The sequence below is a fragment of the Canis lupus genome, chromosome 25, assembly GCF_048164855.1.
Source record: "Canis lupus baileyi chromosome 25, mCanLup2.hap1, whole genome shotgun sequence".
In the NCBI taxonomy this organism is placed as follows: Eukaryota; Metazoa; Chordata; class Mammalia; order Carnivora; family Canidae; genus Canis; species Canis lupus.
The window spans coordinates 33,948,777-33,963,521 of record NC_132862.1 but is presented as its reverse complement, the minus strand read 5'-3'; the positions used below and the strand labels follow the sequence as shown (position 1 = coordinate 33,963,521).

At 42.2% G+C, this 14,745-nt stretch overlaps 1 protein-coding gene across 9 annotated transcripts in view; it reads right to left on the bottom strand.

Moving 5' to 3' along the window:
* GPR19 (G protein-coupled receptor 19) overlaps window positions 1–14,361 on the bottom strand; it is a 42,229-nt gene extending 27,868 nt beyond the window's left edge. The window contains exons 1-3 of one of the 9 annotated variants that reach the window (XR_012017698.1): window positions 11,901–14,361; window positions 11,292–11,377; window positions 6,798–6,998 (exon numbers count right to left, since the gene is read on the bottom strand). The gene's annotated coding sequence lies outside the window, so the exon portion shown is untranslated. Of the gene's footprint in view, window positions 1–5,177; window positions 5,240–6,797; window positions 6,999–11,291; window positions 11,378–11,900 lie in introns of those variants that run through there. The other 8 variants (XR_012017697.1, XM_072798975.1, XM_072798976.1 and 5 more) reach the window with 8 other exon arrangements.
* Between the last annotated feature and the right edge of the window lie 384 nt (window positions 14,362–14,745).

Below are 14,745 nucleotides of genomic sequence, written 5' to 3'. Positions count from 1 at the left end.
CATTCACAGCTGAGGACATATTTATTTCTTTTACTTTAGGAGAAGAGTCAGGTTAATTCCAGTTTTTCTATGTAAGATTCAGAGAATTTCAACTCTGCTAATTCTGACACTTGCTCCTTTCAGAAAGTTCATTTATCAGGAAAGCAGGATAGGTGTTTGAAGAAATCCTTAGAGAGCCAGCAGGATGGTGACTTCGATATCATCTCCCCTTTCTTAGCCAGTAATAATAACAACAACACAAACAGCCAGTATGTAACATGTCCTAGGTGTTCAGCACATGTCATTTAGTCTTCCTATCAAACCAGAGGTACTAGTATGAACTCTCCTGTTTTATAGATGAGACTGAGGCTTCCAGAGGACAGGAATATGCTCCAAACTACACAGCTACTTAGTGTGGGAATAGGGCTTTGGAACTATTTAATCTGACTCCAGAGCGGGCACACTATACTATGCTATTCTGCTTCGTGAATAATGGATTGGACTAAAATAACTTGTTGATGTAATGTAATGTGATTCACTATGAAGAGCCTCTGACAGGAGAAATAAAAAAAGTTGCTTCAAATTACTTGAGATAAAAAAAAAAAAGACCAAATTATTCATTCCTTTTAGGATGACTGTATGTGTACATCATAGCTGAATGATAAAATAATCATAATTTTTCAAGGAATCATAATCCAGAATATTATTAAGGATGTTTATAAAACATGTGGTGTAATATAATTCTGCCTAAAAATCTTAAATTTGTAATCACCAAACTTATTCCTGGTCATCTGGAAGAAAATAAAAGGACAGTGTCTTCCACCCGAACTCCTAAAACTCCACAGTACTTGTAATTGGGGTAATATATTTTTTTTAGGGGTAATATTTTGAAAATGATTTATAGGATTTTTTTCTCCTTTGCCTGGGAATCTATTTGCCTTGGAAACAGGGAGTGTGGCACTGTTTCAAGTTACAATGGAAATGGAAAGAAAGAAGGAATTAATATATTCAGCTTCTGAAATTCAAAACAGGAGTGTGCAGCAAGACAAAAGCCTGGAAATCCAGGCTGTTCTTTTGAAAGTCATTCTTGAAATTCCTTTATTTATGCCTTTACTTGTCATCAACCAAACATAGGAGAATTTGCTTAGAGTGTTTGGTACTCTAGAGAGGTCTTCAGGCTGGGGCAGACAAAAAACTTTTCAAGGGGTCCCAGAGCATGCAGTTAGTTTTATTGGAACAATTTCTGGATCCTCAACTTCCACAAGTACACTTTCTAAAGCTGATCTTCCTGAAAACCTGTGCAGTCAAGATGTCATACTGATTCTTGGTTCCCACCTACTAGTTTTCCTTCCATTTTACCATAGAATGATGAACTCTCTTCCACCTTTACCTCAAATCCTACAGTGGTAACCTACCTGAATTTAAAAAGCTCCTGGGAATGGAAGGAACAACTGGAATTATTGGAGATGCTCTTGAGATATTAGTGGCTAGCCCCAATAATTGAGCAACAAATCCTTTTAAAATCATGAGTTTTCTGATTGCTTTAAACAGAATTGAAAGCAAACCACTATCCAATTATCTACCAAGAGATTCATTAAAATAGTTTTCTTAAAAGAAAGCTCTTTTTACAGAAGAATGTCAGCTAATGAATGCAGAGTATAATAGCCAGAGCACCATTTCTGCAGCCCCCAATGAAATAACCTACTTAGGCAAGGACTAAAATGGATATTCAAACTATCAAATGAAAAGCTGTTGAAAACAGGTTGTTTGTAGATTATTTACAAACTGCAAAAGGAAATGTATCCTTTTCCAAGGTGAGACTGGAAGGGAGGAGTCACCATCTTAATTAGGTGACCAAATTTAGCTTCACTAAAAGTGAGACAACCTCAAATTATGTGCCTAACATGAAGTAATGTGACCTACCCAACATTAATAATCAAGTATTCTTCCTAAAAATGTTTAACCTGAGTGTAATTAAACCTCTATTCATAATGTCCAGTTTTATAAAAAGGGCAGGAGTTAGAAAACAAGTTATAAGACATTATGAGGAAATAATCAGCCAAACTGAGACTATAGAATATTCTACAAGGGGACTTGTGTGGATTTATCAAAAAGTCAATGTCATGGGCCATCTGAGTGGCTCAGTCAGTTAAGTGTCTGACTCCTGATTTTGGCTTAGGTGATGATCTCAGGGTCGTGAGATCAAGCCTTGTGTCAGGCTCCATGCTTATATTGTCTCTCCCTCTCCCCTCTATCCCCCACCCCACCACTTGCATACTCTGTCTAAAAAAAATAATAATAATTAAATAATAAGTCAATGTCATGAAATAAAAATTACAAAGGTATGATATTTGCAGGGCATGCTGTTACAGATTCAAAGAGACTAAAGACCACAACATAGGATTTACTGAGATGCTGACTGGGGAGGGAGGAAGAATGGATATAATGCAGATATAAAACATTGTTGGGACAACTGGGGAAATGTGTATTGTGAAATGGATATTAGATGATATCACAGAATTGTTATTTATATTACGTGTGAGAAAGGAATTGTGGTTTATGGAAGAATTTTCTTATTGTTAGGAAATGCTGATGTATTCAGGATAAAGTGTCAAGACAAATGCAAGTTACCCTCAAACGGTTCAAAACAAGAAAATTGATGTATGTACATATACAGAAAGGACAAGTAAATATGGCAAAACATTAACAATTGGTGAATATAGGTGAAGAGCATATGATTGTTTATTGTACTCATCTTTAAATTTTGTCAGCTGAATGAAAAAGTAATAAATACTGCTCTACAGTAGAACAAGGGACACGCCACATGGAGTCTGTCGCTTTCCAGCACAGTGTAGTGAGAAAGAAAGATAAAGGAGACTAAAGCTGTCAGGAAAGTAGGCTCGACCTCTTTCAAAGCTAAAGTTGGATTGGAGTGTATTCATTTTCTACTGTGGCTGTAACAAATTACCATAAGCTTAGTGGTTTAAAACAAACAGATGTATCATCTTACAGTTCTGTAGGTTAAAAATCTGACTGGGCTAAAATCATGGTGATGGTAGGGCTGCATTTCTTTCTGGAAGCTACAGAGAGAACCTTTCCTTGCCTTTTCCAGCCACTCACATTCCTTGGCTCGCAGCCCCCTTACTCCATCTGTAAAACCAACAACTTTGGGGATCCCTGGGTGGCTCAGCGGTTTGGCGCCTGCCTTTGGCCCAGGGCGTGATCCTGGAGTCCCGGGATCGAGTCTCACGTTGGGCTCCTGGCATGGAGCCTGCTTCTCCCTCCTCCTGTGTCTCTGTCTCTCCCTCTATCATGAATGAATGAATGAATGAATGAATGAATGAATAAAATAAAATAAAATAAAATAAAATAAAATAAAATAAAATAAAATAAAACCAACAACTTTGTATCTCTCTAACCATTATTCCACAGTCACATCTGCCTTGGACTCTGGCCTCAGACTGGAAAGATTCTTTCAAGGACCCATGTCATTAGAATGGGCCCACCCAGAAAATCAGGTTATCTCCCCTCTCGAGGTCCTTAACTTAATCATATATACAAAGTTCCTTTTATTTTTATAAGGTAACATATTCACAGGTTTCAGGGATTGGGACATGGACATCACTAAGGGGCCCTTATTCTGCATACCAATGAGCTACTTCCATGTTGGGAGGATCTCTACCTTTGGTACCCTTTTGGAATGAGAATACACAGGGAGGAGAGAGAGAGAGAGAGAAAGCCCAGGCCCCTCATGTCTCACTCTCTGCACTTTCCATGGCTGTTTGGGCCAATGGCAAGTCTCTAACAGTGTAGTCAGACAGAGAGAGAGCAGTCAACTATCCTAAGCTGTTTCTGTTCCTTTGAAGCATGGATGCTGAACTAACCATCATGGCTGGGGGGCTGCCATGGCCGGCTGAGGTGACTCCATAGCAGTGGCCAAGGGGAAGCTGAGTCCACAAGAGGAAGTACCCAATACTCCCTGGGAGATTTGCCTAAAGCCAAAAATGGGCCATGAATTCATCAACTGCAGGCCAGCAAGTTCCCCAGAGATCAGGCCCATAAAGGGTATCTTGCCAGAAAACTGCCAGTATATACTCTAGGTCCAGAATGAAACCAGGTGATACGATCTCTCTCACCAATTCTGCACGGATGTGTACATTATCCCTCTCCACCCTCCATACAAATGGATGTTATCTTTGGAGAAGATGCAGGACCTTCTTAGGAGGTATTATGAAACATGCAACATTTTTATTCAAAGGACACTTATGCAACTTAAAAGAATTATTTTTTTAAAGGATTGTTTAAATAATGAAATTGAACTATATTTGAAACTGAATTAGACACTTTGGTTTTTTTTTTTTCCTGTAACCTAACAATTGTGATAGGTTGTACGTGTGTGTGGTGGTGGTGGTGGTTTTAAAATATATCCACAAATTCTTTGATATGCCTCCCTTCAAAGGGTGATATCTAATACCACCCTCCTGGTAGGTGGGGCTCATTTAGTAGCCTATTTCCAGTGATGAGAATGTGGCAGAAAGGATTCTATTGTAACTTCTGAAGCCAGATCATAATAAGGATAGTTTCTGCCTGACTCTCTAACATCTTGGATTACTCATTCTGGCGGAAGCCAGCCACCACGTCAGAAGGACATTCAACCCATCTCATGAAGGGGCTCACATATGGAAAACAGGCCTCTTACCAACCAGCACCAAGGAGCAACCAGCTGAGTCGCCATGGCAGCAGATCCTCTAGCCCTAGTCAGGTGACTGCAGTCCTTGTTAACATTGGGACTGCAACTATGTGCCAGACCCCAAGCCAGAATTGTCCAGCTAAGCTCCTCCCAAATTCCTGATCCACAGAAATTATGAAATAATGTTTATTGTTGTTTTAAGTTAGTAAGTTTTAGGGTATTTTGTGTGTGCTTTTTTAAGATTTTACTTTTTTATTTGAGAGAGAGAGAGGGCTCACACACAGGAGGGAGAGGAGGGGCAGTGGGAGAGGGAGCAGCGGATTCCCTGCTGAGCAGAGAGCCCAATGCAGGGATCAGAGCTCGGTCCCAGGATCATGACCCAAGCTGAAGGCAGACACTCAACTGACTGAGCCACCCCACCCAGGAGTCCCAGTATGAGAGAACCTTGTTATGTAGCAGTAGATAACTAATACATAGATGAAAACTCCAGGAAAAAAAAGATACTTACTCTTTCTTGGCATAGCAGAGTTATAATAAGTTAAATAAATGTCCCTCTTATGTATGTGTGTTCTTTATGTGGAAGGTATGTCATAATGGTTTCATGAGGCCAAGACATTAGGAAGGGGAGAACAGGGCAGCCCCGGTGGTTCAGCGGTTTAGCACTGCCTACAGCCCAGGGCGTGATCCTGGAGTCCTGGGATTGAGTCCCACGTCGGGCTCTCTGCATGTAGCCTGCTTCTCCCTCTGCCTGTGTCTGCCTCTCTCTCTCTCTCTCTTTCTCTCTCTCTCTCTCTCTCTCTCTCTCCTCCCTGTGTATTCTCATGAATAAATAAATAAAATCTTCAAAAAAAAAAAAAGGAAGGGGAGAACACAACTAGCCACTTACAGTGCTGTCTGGGAGGCTGGGGACAGTAAATAGGTGGAAGAAGATTATAAAGACTCAGAACTGTACAAAACTTAAGAACAGGAATACGGACCTAAGATGGGACTGAAATAAGGGACCGGAAAGCTGTCAGAGCCAAGGCAGCCACTGACTCTCCCTCTTTATCTACAAGGCTACAATGCCTATTGTCTCCTATTCCCTCTTCATCAGCTACATTCACCTGCTTCTCTTTTGATATCAGCTCATCCAACTTGACACTGCATTACTGGCCCCCAAAAGCTGGTCCCAACAGGCCAAGTTGGCTTTGAAACATACCTGACCTTACAAGTTCAATGCTCCTATCAAAGTAAGCCAATCTCTCTTTTTTTAAGATTTTATTTATGTATTCATGAGAGACATAGAGAGAGAGGCAGAGATATAGGCAGAGGGAGAAGCAGGCTCCACAAGGGGAGCCCGAGGTAGGACTTGATCCTACAATCCAAAATCACACCCTGAGCCAAAGGCAGGTGCTCAACCACTGAGCCATCCAGGCGTCCCAGAAGTCAATCTCACTTAAAAACAGAACTACCGTATGATGCAGCAATCCCATTTCTGAGAATATCTCTAAAGGAAATAAAACCATATCTTGAAGAGATATCTGCATTCCATGTCCACTGAAGCATCATTCACAGTAGCCAAGATACGGAGTCTAAGTGTCAACAGATGAATCGATAAATGAAATAGGATACACAGAGAGAAATATTATTCAGCCTTTAAAAAGAAGGAAATAAAAAAAAAATAAATAAATAAAAAATAAAAAAAAAAATAAAAAAAAAAAATAAAAAGAAGGAAATCCTGCCGTTTGTGACAACATGGATGAACCTGGAAGATATTATACTAAGGGAAATAAGCCAGACAGACAAATACTGCATGATCTCACTTATATGTGGTATCTAGACAAGTCACGTTCATAGTAAGTGACTAAAACAGTAGTTACTGGGGCTGGAGGTTGGGGAAAATAGGGAGATTCTGGTCAAAGGGTACAGACTTTGAATTACAAGGTAACAAAGTTCTGAAGACCTAATATACAGCATGGTGACTTTAGTTAACAATAATGTATTGTATATTTGAAATTTGCTAAGATAGATTTCACATGTTCTTACCACACATGCACACAAATATTAACTATGTGATATGGATATACTAATTAGCTTAATGATGGTAATAATCTCACAATGTATATGCGTATCAAAACACCACACTGTATTCCTTAAATATATAAAATTTTTATTGGTCAATCATATTTCAGTAAAGTTGGGGTCAAATACATGACCCCTGTCTCTCAATGTTGTGGTCTGTATTCTTAGGAGGCAGTCTGACTCAGCCTAAGTCAGGTATACAGCTGGATCCAATCAGTTGTAAGTAGCAGGATGGAGAGGCGTTCCCATACTGCCCTCTCAGCACTCTCTAGTTGGCAAATTTTATGAAAGGGCAGGGCGAGAAGAGGGAGGAAATGATTGTTAGAGGAAATGACTGGCATCTCAGTATGTATGCATGTGTTTTTACAATTCCATTAACTCTCCATGGGCTAACCCATCAACATTCCTACTCTAAACTCATAATACCTGTGGCCTCCAGTGCACCTCTATTTTAATCACACACCTGGTTATGCACACCCTTCACTCTGCTCACGGCTCTCCCACACATACACTATGCTGTTTCCAGGACACATGGTATCCTCTGCCCTGCCCACCTGGGGAACATCTATTCCTCTCTCAAACCCTGCTGGATTTCATCTTGCATGCGGTTCTATGTCCTTTTACTCCCAACCTCTCTGAAATTAGTTACTTATATCTTCCTTTTTACTACAGTACTTCTTTAATTCTCACACATATAACTTCTGTTGTATATATTACGTTGCATTGTACTCATAAATTCTTATAGGGAAGAATGTCATCCAGTTCATCCTTACACCTCTAAGATTAAAAAAAACAAAGTAGATGCTCAATAATAATGTTCCAGCACATTGAACAAACTTGACTTTGGGGACTAACTTAAGGCAATTTAATTTTTATTTTCCACTGTCACAGTGAAAACACTCTGTAGGGGTTGGTTCTTTTCCCATCCTGAATATAAACTTGGGTAGTCCCATTCCTTTTTCTGGTCACCTTTAGTTAAGAAAAGTTAGTAACTAAAAGTAAGTAAGTTAGTTAGTTACCCAGTCTTGGGACGCCTGGGTGGCTCAGTAGTTGAGCGGCTGCCTTCGGCTCAGGGTATGATCCCGGGGTTCAGGATGGAGTCCTGAGTCCTGTATCAGACTCCCTGTGGGGAGCCTGCCTCTCCCTCTGCCTGTGTCTGACTCTCTCTATCTCTCTCATGAATAAATAAATAAAATCTTTTAAAAATAAAATAAAATACCCAGTCCTGCATAATAGTCACAATTTGCCACCTGACTTAAAGTCAATGCTTTCCCCCTCCTTCCAGTTTGTGCCTCCTACATTTAGGAAAAGAGTGTGGCCACTTCTCTCTCCCTGACTTGTCTAACAGCACTCCAATAACTCCATTCAAATATCTTCTTTGGGGCAGCCCAGGTGACTCAGCGGTTTAGCACCGCCTTCAGCCCAGGGCTGAAGATACCGGAGTACCGGAATCGAGACCCACGTCAGGCTCCCTGCATGGAGGATGGTTTCCCTCTGCTTGTGTCTCTGCCTCTCTCTCTCTCTCTCTCTCTGTCTCTCATGAATTAACAAAATCTTTAAAAAAAAAAAAAATCTTTGAAACTCCTTTACTAGTCTTCATTTTGACTTTTTATGCCCTTGATATGAGAGTTCAAGAGTAGCCTAATCAGTTCTTACCTTACCTTCCTATAAATTGTGTAAGTCCTACAGAGTGGTCTGTCTGTGGTACTTCTTGTCATAGAATCTCAGGCAGCACTTCTATTTTAACATATTTTTATAACAGCTGAACTAAACTGTCACTACTTGGGATTTTTCTATTTCTTTAAATGTTTTATTTATTTATTTGACAGAGAGAGAAGTACAAGCAGAGGGAGCAGTAGGGAGAGGGAAAAGGAGGCTCCCTGCTGAGCAGAGAGCCCTATGTGGGGCTTGATCCCAGAAGTCTGCTATCATGACCTGAGCCGAAGGCAGACATTTAACCAACAGCCACGCAGGCGCCCCGGGATTTTTCTAACTTTCAACACACTTCCCTCCTTACCCCAAGTCTCCTATCCTCCTATCTCCAGATTCCACTACTCACTTATGTATGTTCTACTATATCCCACTTCATAATCTTTGCAGTCTCCCTTGTCTTCCCCCTACCCAGTAATTTGTAGTCATTTCCCCAATGTTCTTTCAAGGGACTAGACAAACTAATGTGCTTCTCAAGAAAAGGGACCCAGTTAAGGACAGGCTATCCTATGTGGCAGAAGATAGCCCTGGCCATTACTGCTACATTTGGATCTAGGCATCCAAAGACTGAGGTAGTATGGTGGTTTCAACATCTGAATCACTTATATCCCTAAAAACTAGAGTTGTCCTACTAGAAAGGCACTTGTCTCTTAGAAGCTCAAATGCCTGACCCAGACATACCATTGCTTCTGTTCAAGTCACTCTCCACATTCACTGAAAGGTTACAAAAACAAGCTTGCATCTCACTTTTCTTATGTGTTAGCACCAACAAAACCACTTGTGTAGTCAGAGCAGCCACAACAACTCTCATAGGTTTCGGTGTCAATGTCCTGCTGCACATGCTTTCCCACAAGCACCTTCTCACCAGAGAAGAACACCCATATACATACACTTCAGTGATACCATGATGCCCCTCCCCAACCAAGGAGCAGAGCCAGTTGTAAAAGTTTCCTCCACCCCACTATGGACTTCAGCTCAAGATTCACCACATGATAGGGACACCTGGGTGGCTCAGCGCTTAAGCATCTGCCTTCGGCTCAGGGCATGATCTTGGAGTCTCAGGATGGAGTCCCACATTGGGCTCCGTGCAGGGAGCCTGCTTCTCCCTCTGCCTGTGTCTCTGACTATGTCTCTCATGAATAAATAAATAAAATCTTAAAAAAAAAAAGAGAGAGATTCACACAAGGTAAAGCAATAAAGACATCATCATTGGTATTGCCTGTGCTAGCTCAAAGGATGACCTTGGGAGGCTCAAAGTCCTCCATCTCTACAGCAAGGCCCATATACTCCGGGGGACTGTATTAACAACCTCATCACTTGCCTTTCCCAAATCAGGATGCTTACCACATTCTTATTATAGTGGTCTCTTTTCCTGAATATAGTTCACTATGCCCTATTCATCTGCCCATCTCAAGCACTAGCCTTTATTCCTCTAAAAAATTTTCGAATACATAGGTATACAGATTGATCATCTCAAACCACAGGTCTAATTTCTTTCTCCTTCTAGAGGGAATTCTTAAAGCAGTAGTTCTAGCTTCAGCAGCAAAATGAAGAGCTTTAAAAAACATTGATGCCCAGGCTCCACTTCCAGAGATTCTGGTTTAATTGATGTAAGGTGAAGCCTGGGCCTTTTTTTAAACCTCCCCAGGTTATTCTTTTTTTTTTTTTTTTTTTAAGATTTTATTTATTTATTCATGAGAGACACAGAGAAAGAGAAGCAGGCTCCATGCAGGGAGCCCAGTGTGGGACTTGATCCCAGGACTCCAGGATTACACCCTGGGCTGAAGGCAGATGCTAAATCGCTGAGCCATGCAGACGTTCCTCCTCAGGTTATTCTAATGTGAAGGCAAGGTAAACAACCTCTCTGAAATAGAGATGGCTCTATGCTACATTGAGCTTCCATATTTGAGGGGCAGATGGCATGCATAAATGTGGGATACTCAACGAAGAAACTTTCATTTGTTGATTATAAATTATATTATCAAGCTCTGTGTAGTAACTCAGGCAGCCTTCTAAACTACCTCATTTCATCTTTATAATCATCCTATGAGGTAGGAACTGTCATCCTTATTCTACAAAGAGGGAAACTGAGGCTCAGGTAAGTCACACAGAATAACTGTCATAACCAACTGAGGCAAACTGCAGGTCTGATTCCCAATTCCACACACTTTCTGTGACACCATATTGAGATGTCATCCCTCGTACAGCTGGATGATCCCACTCCCTAAAACAAGACACCCAGGCTTTCTCCCAGAAATCCAATTCTATTGGATCCATGAATTTGGGGGGGAACATTTTCCCATAAATGGCACACATGGAGCCCAGCTACTAGGCTGCATTTTAGGCTGCTAAAATTCAGTATGAAGTGCTCCAAGGGAGAACTTCTTGATAGGGGACTGCCATATCTAGGTCTTTATTGAAGTAATTTCATTATATATAATTATATAATACCTGGATCCTTTGTCCATCACTGCTTAACTTAAATCCTGCGGCTTTCTATATTTAGATTTTCTTACAGATGAAGTTATATTACCTACCTACAAACCACTGCTTTGGTGGTCTAGTAAAATTTTGTACTCCATCCCTCCTGTCCCTTGTACTCCGGGCAGTACACATACATTCAAAATATAGTGGCTAAGCTGCATAAAATTGCTGCCAGTATCAAGAGGGACTCTAATACCTAGAGAACTGGGAAGCCAGAGCTAGAAGTATGTATTTTTGTCATGCACCAGTGGTATGTCTAACGGACTTGGTAACTAAATTCCACCGCTTCACTCCATGAAATCCACACTTCATTCTGGCTGAGGTATAGACAGGGTGGGTGGGAGGTGGGAGGAACCAGGGGACTTACTGGCAGGCAGCGCTTCGGGTGTCTGGATGGTACCAGTCAGATGCTGCAGGACAAAATCCAAAGCTTGTGCAAGTGTCCCATGTATCCTGCAAAAGAGGTAAGATTAGTCAGTTCTCTCAAGCCAGTTCCCAAATACCTGACCCCTGTTACCTTAAACGGTTCCTTCTAACCCTAACCTCAGCCCTTGTTCAGGACTCCGGCTTTTCGAATCCTCCTTGTCCCACTCAGGGAGGGACTTCCCAATTTTCACCTTACAAATCACGGCCTAATCATTTCTACCTTTACAAACAAGCATAGGTTCACACTATCTCAAGGAACTTTTTTCCACTGCCAACAGTGGTCTTTCTAGTCTCACCTTTCCCTCGTGGGGGGTATAGTTCCTGCCTTCATTTACCTCTCAAATTCTCAAATTTTCCCATCTTCCCACTGCATTACCTTAGTTCAACAATCTCCCTTAGTCTCCACTAAAAAAAAATAAAGTAAAAAATTTAAATCTTGGCCCTCTCAGATTGACTCCTCTAAAAAAAAAAAAAATTAAAAATCTTGGCCCTCTCAGATTTACTCCTCTAAGTCCCCGAGTCATCTTCCCAAATACAGAAAAGTCATCACCCTCATTTTGAAACCCTGATGGGCTCTCCCACCCCAACTGCTTGAGTAGTGGATTCGCTGAAAATTCGTCTCACACAGAATTCACGGCCAATGGCTATTAAACGGGGAGAAGGGACGCCCATGCAATCATGCAGAGCTGTGGCTGCAAAGTCTCGGAAGAAGGTAGTGTTGTGTGTTTGAATCCCTCGGACCCTTGCGGAGGGGCAGATTCGGCTTACGGCCAAGCCTCAGAAAGCTTCGAAACTTTTTCGCGCTAAAAAGGAATTCGTCAGGCGCATGCGCAGACGTGCCCTCGGAGGTTCCGCTCGGCGCTCGGGCAGATCTCGCGATGTTTGCGGCGGCCGCGAGAAGAGAGTTTTTTTTTTTTTTATTCTGGCGTGGTGGTGCCTTCCTCCCCCCGCTCCCTCTAAGCTCCATCCCTCCCAATCGGGGTGGATTCGTGCTGTCAACAAATACGGGAGATCCGAACTCCGCGGCGAGAACAAACGCGGCCGATAGAACTCGCCGCCGCGCTGGCTGGCGGCAGGTCCCGGGGAGGAGGAATTCTGCAGCCTTCGCAAGGCCCCGAAGGCCGCGCCTGTTCCTCAGGAACAAAAGCCAGAAATAAAAACAGAAACAGCCAGGCAGTTTAGCACCTCCAGAAGCGGTGTTTTGTTTTTGCTTTTCCACTTTTCCACTTTGCGAAAAAATCCTCCCCCCGCGCCCCCCCCCCGACCCGGTTTGCCCTCCTCCTGGGACTGCGCCTGCGCGGCGCTCGGTCCCGCTTCCCGGGCGCCCGCGTTCTCTGCCTTCGCGTGTGATTCGTCACGAAAGCCGCGCGCTCAGCCAGGAACACGGACTGGAAGCCAAGAACGGGACGCTGGAAGTGTCACTAGTTTAGTGAAAATACGAACGGTAATGGAAACCCTGAACGTCCAGAAATCGCCGCCGTGTCAGAGCTGCGGTGGGATGAGCCGGATGGTGAGCGTGACCGGGGTGAGAGCGCCTCCCAGCCGTGGCTAAGGAGCGGTGAGCGGGCAGCGGCGAACCCCGGAGCGCAGGTAGTATTTAGGTACACTTTGAGCATAGGCAGTCTGTGACGGACAGGATGCAAATTAGCCTAGCTCAAAAGCCATCTTGCTCCAGCAGACACCCTCCTCCCACCCGCAGGCAGTACCTGCTTGATGAACACAGACTCTTGAACAAAGTCAAAGAGGCGGCCATGCAAATTTGAAACTAAAAAGCGAGGGGACTCTAGAAGCAATAGCCGCTAAAAGCACAAACCAACCAGCAGATTTTAAGAGGTGGTTGTAAGTTCCCTTAGGAATCCGTTTCCCATGGGTTAGAAGTCTGTGATACTTAGAAAATGAGAAGATCTTGTAGCACCCAGTGCTACAGATTTAGGACAAGCTGAAGACCCAAAAAAGGCGGACAAGCTGATTTTTAAGTATCTTTACGGAAGATTTTTCTAGTGATGCATTTTGATGTGCTTAGAAAGAAACATAACGGGTAAATTCAGCTGGATCTGAATCTTTACCTTAGAATTGGACAAAAGCATAGATGTTAGCAATTTGGCAATTTTCTTGCACTCTATTATAAAGTTTTAAATGATGAAGACTTGGATTTGGGGTAGAAGAAAACTTCTACAAAATAAGGTGAGATTTTTAGGTAGCATGAAATTACATAGAGAAAAATGCATGTATATGTGTGCCGGTGAGGCCAGATTTTGAAGGCTTTGGACATTTCCAGCATGGTTCACATAGAGCCTTCACCTTAAAAAATTACCTTCTGGGGGTGCCTGGGTGGCTCAACCAGTTGAGCCTGGCAGGGGTGGTGATCTTGGGGTTTGGCAAGGTAGCATCCCATATTGGGTACCTGAGTCTGCTGGGGATTCCCTCTCTCCTTCTCCCTCTGTTCCAACCCCCTCCCCTGCTCACATGGGTGCTTGCACTCTCTTGCTCTCAAATAAATAAATTTAAAAATTAGCCTCTGGAATTTTCTTATGTTCAATATGATAGTAAAATTTAGTAAATCTGGTAGTGTGGATGCTTACCTTTCAAGGCATATTTGCACCAAAGTCAGAAGTGACTTTAAAATCCTGCTCTGTTATCTAGAAGTACATTCATTTGGTTGAGGAAAGTGATAACCTGTTTTCTAAGCCAGGATTGAATTGACATTTTCTTCATAAAGGAAAAGAAATGTAGATAAGGTGAATTGATTCTTTGTTCACCTTAATGATTAAGACTGACTCATAAAGACGGCTGGCTTACTTTGTTAAGGCAATCAACAACTGTAAAACAAACAGTACTTTTATTGCACTGGATGAGATGACTCTACTGAAAATTAAGTAAGGGAATTGGATGAAAGTTGATAAAGAACTGTGAATCCTTTGAGACGCCTGGTTCATTTACATGTGATAAAAATGTTAGTATAAGACTGATAAGTGGTCAAACAAAACTTCATCTTTGTTCACTGAAAAAAAAAAAATCCTTTGATGAGTAAAAGAAATTCACAAGTGGAATGGTTACCCATTCAGTCTGTCATATGACTCAGCAGGAAATATACTTCCAAAGTTTCCACAATTAGTAGCTGAAAAAATTACCGAGACCATTTTTTTAGCAGCATTCTGGGCACACTGTCCTCTGATTTACCCTGACACTATAAAGCAGTGAAAAAAAAAAAAACTGTTGCCATTTTATTTATTTATTTTTAAAGATTTTATTTATTTATTCATGAGATAGAGAGAGGCAAAGACACAGGTAGAGGGAGAAGCAGGCTCCCTGCAGGGAGCCCGATGCGGGACTCGATCCTGAGTCTCCAGGATCACACCCCCCGGCTGCAGGCGGCGCTAAACCGCTGAGCCATT